Below are 6,000 nucleotides of genomic sequence, written 5' to 3'. Positions count from 1 at the left end.
TCTTTATTTGCTTCTCAGTCACGTTAGCACTTTTTCCAGAGTATATACTAATGATCTTTGAGAAAGATGCCGCGTAGGTTTTATTTGTCATTCGTTTTCAATACAATTCACAACTCATTTAATTATTTTCCGACTTAAACTCATTATGTTCGTTCTTGATTTACAGAACAAAGGGTCTCAACTTTGAGAACTAAAGGCTAGAAATGTAGCTCAAGTAGCAAGAATTAAAATATAAGTGGAGACGCTTTTTTTTATATTTGAATTATTTAGAAACTCTCTTAATATTAGAAAATATCAGTATTTCTGTTTTTTTAACATTTTTTTCTAGAATTAGGTGGCAACTCTGTGTGAAAAATTTAGAGAGAACTTAATGTGATGATCTCAATCTCATTTGGTATATTAAAAAAATATTTTTTGAATTTTTATAACTTTTATTAAATTTATAGAGAAAAAATTACATAAATCAAAATAATGCGGCAACCTTATTTGTGAAAATGTTGACTAAAACTAGAAAACTTTTTATAAAATGAAATTTTATAACTTTTATTAAATTTATAGAGAAAAAAATATATGAAAAAAATAATGTGGTAACTCTATTTGATAAATTTTACTAAAACTCCGAAACTTTTTAAGAAAACTTAATTTTTGAAACTTTTATAAATATTATTAAACTTATAGCGAAAAAAGTATCTAAATCAAAACAATATGGCAACACTGTTTTTGATAATTTTGGTCTAAACTCGAAAACTTTTTAAGAAATGTTAATTTCTGGAATTTTTATAATTTTTAATAAATTTATAGCGAAAAAAATTAGATGAATCAAAATAATGTGGCAACTCTATTTGTGATAATTTTGACTAAAATTCGAAAAAATTTTAAGAAAAATGAAATTATGCATAAAAACTGAAATTACACACCCATTGTTGAACCCCAAGCAGATCTAATAGCTTATTGATGTAGATTTACATATAAGGATATCTACACTCACGCGCAAATTAATCTCATTATCTTATGCAAATATGAAAACTATGTCAGCTCAAGTGTCGACGCATTCATATTTTTGAATGGAACTTTTTTTTGCTGCATCCCAACGGGATTCATATTTATACCGCGTGTTGACACAATGCTCGAATACATATGTATAAGGTGTAAATAACTGTCAACTTACTACGTTAATTGCAGGAATTTTGCTCAAGATTTTGCATTGCTGTTGATAACATTTTTGAAATTTGCATATGCTCGCTTTGAACTTGTTGTTAGTTAGTTACTTGGTGGATTATTTACGTGCGTAATTTACAAGTATTTACATGGTTTCATATTTATGAAGTTACATAAGGAATTTGCGATGAATCATTCCAATTCTCACGCGCGTAAACAACTAGAATATCAGATTTCATCACAGTTACTTAATTATTAAGTTGCACTTATTTATGCTTTTGTTTTTCTGCATTATAGATTTTATCTGCAAATGTCCAAAAATTTACTTGGAATTATAGTTCCTGGAAACACTTTCATTTTTGATAATAATTTCCGGTTTCAAATGCTTCTTTAATAATAAATAATAAGTGAAGTGCCTTAAATGAGCTTTATCATTTAAATCAGCGTAAATTTGATAAGCGAGAAATATATAGAAAACACAAATTTTGGGTGAAGTCCACACATACATATGTATATGGTATATATAAAGGGGTTTTCAATAAGAGAGCACAAAAATAAATACAACAAAAACGGTTTGGAAGCTCAATGAAATTCTTTATTCCACAAGTTGATAGTACATTCAATGTCATTATGTATAGAACTCGATTTCTTTTGCACGGCCACCACGGGCAGAATTCCAGACGCTGAACCCAATTTTCGACGGTTTTCAAGCATAAATCAGCCGATACTGCTGCAATTTCACGTTCGATATTCATACGAAGTTCAACAATCGTCGCTGGCTCGTTTGTATAGACCATAGACTTGACGTAGCTCCACAGGAAATAATGTCTAACGGCGTCAAATCGCACGACCGAGGCGGCCAATTGACTGGGCCATTTCGTGTGATAACACGATCACCAAACTTTGTTTTCAATAAATCGATTGTGACATCCGCTGTTTGGCTTATGGCGCCGTCCTGTTGCAGTCACATATTGTCCAAGTCAATATCATTCAATTCGGACCAAAAATAATCGGTAATCATTGAGCAGTAGCGATGTACATGCATTGTACAGCGACGGTCCTGATCATCACGAAAGAAGTACGGCCCCATTAACGTCGCCGACCCAAAAATCTCACTAAAACGTAATTTTTTCGGGATGCAATGGTGACTCATGGAGTCGGAATACTTTTATAGTTACCCCATTGAAAGACCCTTTATAACACCCATCAATCAACAATTTGGTTATCTTTACAGGAACAGTTAGCTAAGTCCATGACTTTTTGCACGCCAGATATTATGTCTCAACACTGTCTCTATATAACCGTAAATAATTCTCTTCTTTTTCAACTCCCAAAGAAGAGACATGGTTGATTTTGCGGAGTAACGTGAAAGACCATGCCATTAAAACCTGATTTTTATGCATATTGTCTCTTAATTCAGAATCTTACAAGTCACTCAGCTGAGATAAAAATCAGGAAAAGAATAATATTTAATGCAAAGCAATTTCGTAAATTTCGATCATCCCCTGGGGGATAGAAGAGGTCGTAGGTAATTTTCCGCCAGACTTAAGGCTTGCCAAAAATAAAAGTCAGTACAATATATGTATGTATTCATACCAAGTTTACATACATATTTTTGCTAATCTTATCTTGAAAAAAGCGTATCACGCCTTGAGTAATATGTTAATATTTGTGTACAGTTTTCAGTCGATTTGTGGTACTGCCTATTTTAAAAAATATTTAATAATGATAATTAATATAATCAAATTATTATAGTAATGGAATTTTTGGAACACATGAGACTTATTAATTCTATTGATAAAGGGTGTTTCCTTCACCGCCAATGAATTTCCTAGAGGGATAACTGTCAAACCAGCTGTCAAAGAAAATAAAAAATAGCTTCAGTATATGTAATTTGAGCAAATTACAGCAGAAAATTTAGACCGTACCAATGGAGTACCGGTTAAAATTGCCATAACTCTATGATGAAGAATCCCGAAGAAACTTCTCAGACTCTCTTGTATCTAAAACATATCCTAACGAGCTACACAGCTTGAGAAATCATCACTTCATATCGACGAAATTTTGGGTGAATGAATCATATCCAAAAATAAGATAGTTCAGTCTTCAACTAGGTCATATGATTTGACTCCGGTAGGCCTTGTTTTTGAATCATTAGACCATAAGACCATTAAAAGTAAAGTAGACAAGACTTCACATTATATCACAAAGTACAAAGAACATTCTGCATTACCTACTCCATTATCTCTCTATAATTCTCTCTATTTTCTATTAAATTTTTTTCGCTACTCATTGAGCTATATATTTTCAGAATCTTCAAGTAAGTTCGTGGGAGACATGGTACGAATAATGTACTAAAATATGAATATCACGCAGAACGATAGAAAAGAACATTCAGCAATGTTTCATAATTATTTATTTCAAGCCACTTCAACATTTGCTCGCTTTGATTGAAGCAATTTTTAAGTACTTATATAGTATACTTTCTAAAAAATCAAATTTAAATGGTATAATGATTAAAAGTCATTTGACGCCATTATTTAAATGTTAATGAAATTTTGATTGAGAGATAACCCCAGTGCTTTTGCTATCATTAATCAATAATGTGATCATGCAGCTAAAAGACAAAGCCAAATGAGATATGTCCGACTGGAATTCCAAAAATTTTATAAATAACACAATAACTTTTGAGGACAACGTATATGTATATATAACACGTAATTTAGAGTTTAGATAATCAGCGATCGATAGAATTAATGATAATATGAAAATTCCAGAATGTTTCTCTTGTGATTAAATTTTATTTTATAGCTAGTATAGAGAGCTAGAGCTAGTTGCTTGACAGGGTATACCGGAATCTAAAATATGAAATTTGATGATAGCGGGAAACCTGATTCTTGAAAATATCAGAGTTTAGAGTGAAACCAATATGTATCTGCAGTTCGCCCAAAAAAGCCGAATAGCGCTTGAATGACTTTAATTTACCTTGCTTAATGATTGGGACAGATGGGTCTTATTATAACTCCATTGATCTTATTAATATTTCTTGAAATTAGTATATTTTTAAAGAGTTAAATGCTTTTACGAAAAAGAACAGAGAGAGAGATATTAAAATACAACTCTCAGAAATCTAGTACAAAAAGAAATCTCTATGAAATAGAGAAAATAAGAAATAGTTCAGCAGTTGTAAAAGCTCAAAAAGAAATAAGTTAATCGAACCATGTTAAATATATTCCTGAAAGAATTGCAACGTAATTTCAGAAATTCAAAAAGAAAAGACAAAATTGCTAAAAGGTAACGATATAAAGAGAAAACGCTATCGATAAAAAAATCGAGAAATACAAAATTATTGTTGATGATCGTGAAGTCAGATTAATCGAGTTAGCTGACATCCTAAAGATATCAAATCATGGCCAGCCCGTTGGTCATTAATATTTTTGATAAACGAAAGCTAAACAGCAATTACCAGACAACTGAGATAACAACCAGCGTTGAACCGCATCTATCTCGCTAAAACGACCTGATTTGACGAAGAATGAAGTGACAAAGCATTGTGTATTTGAAATCATCTTGAATTTTGGGTCTGGATATCGCCAACTTTTCCTGTTTTGAGATCACAAAAGAATATTCGCTGGAAAGAACTTTATATTTAACTACGGCTTATTTTGAAGAAAACAAAAAATTGTACTTTATAAATGGTAACTAAAAGTGGGGATCTACTCTTAAATCGGTACATAGCTCGCGATAACATCGTAATGACTAACCAGATTGAATATTGGCAAGCGTTGCGGACTTTTCATAGTAACATTTGTCAAAAATATGGAAAAACGAAAATAGAACAATTTTTAACTAGGTTTAGAGACATAGAAAAATTCAAAGGTTCGCCATTTTGCGACCCTATTTTTTTGCGAAATTAATAATCCTAGTTCATGCCAGAGCCAAACGTGTACTCTTTCTAATTCCGTTGGAATTTTTGGTTTCAGATGTTCCAGTGAGCGGAAATCACATACGTCGCCGAAAAGAAGGGCTTTTGTTTGATCACAAACAACAACAACAACAAAAAAAAAATTATGTAAAATTTTCTTCTTTTTTTTAAGTCTTGAAATAAATGTATGCAAAAAAATAATTTATTTCATTTACAAGCCCATTAAAAACCGTCAACATATGACATCGAGCATGAGGCGCCCTTAAGCTTTCTCATGAAAGATCATTTGATCATCACTGTTTTTCAACAGTTACTCTCGATGCCTTCGAAAGTTTGCCACGAACTGTTTCTGTCAGTGTTGAAACAAAATACAACACACATACATCTCTAGCAAAGACATACACATATTTAAAGGTTTATATATATATATTTATGTATATGTATACAGCTATATTTGTATATCTCCTATATATAGCTATGTAGTTCCTTCCACCTGTTGTGAACCATTGCCTGGCGCTTATCTACACCAGTGCCCAACTCATTACTCATTATAATGCATTTTATCACATTTTGATTGACGTGATTGAAAATCTGGTGTATTTTTATCAGCTTTCGCTGAACTCCACACACGCCATTGAGTCACTTGACAAAAACTGTTGCATACATTTGTGCGTACGCGGCCGGCCGCCACACGAGCATGTGTTGAGTGGAAATGTTACAGCGGTAAATAAATATGTATATACATATTTAAATATATATTTATACATATATATATGTATCAACAGATGTAACTGAAAATAATTGAAACGCAAAGTGTGCACCCCTGCATCGCATGTCGCTACCTTGCCTTCCCAAACCACATGCGCCCAGATAAAGCGTGTATCAGCTTAAGATAAATGCCAGCAACAGTCCCTGCT

This window comes from Zeugodacus cucurbitae, chromosome 5 (assembly GCF_028554725.1).
Source record: "Zeugodacus cucurbitae isolate PBARC_wt_2022May chromosome 5, idZeuCucr1.2, whole genome shotgun sequence".
In the NCBI taxonomy this organism is placed as follows: domain Eukaryota; kingdom Metazoa; phylum Arthropoda; class Insecta; order Diptera; family Tephritidae; genus Zeugodacus; species Zeugodacus cucurbitae.
Note: the sequence above shows the minus strand (reverse complement) of the source record.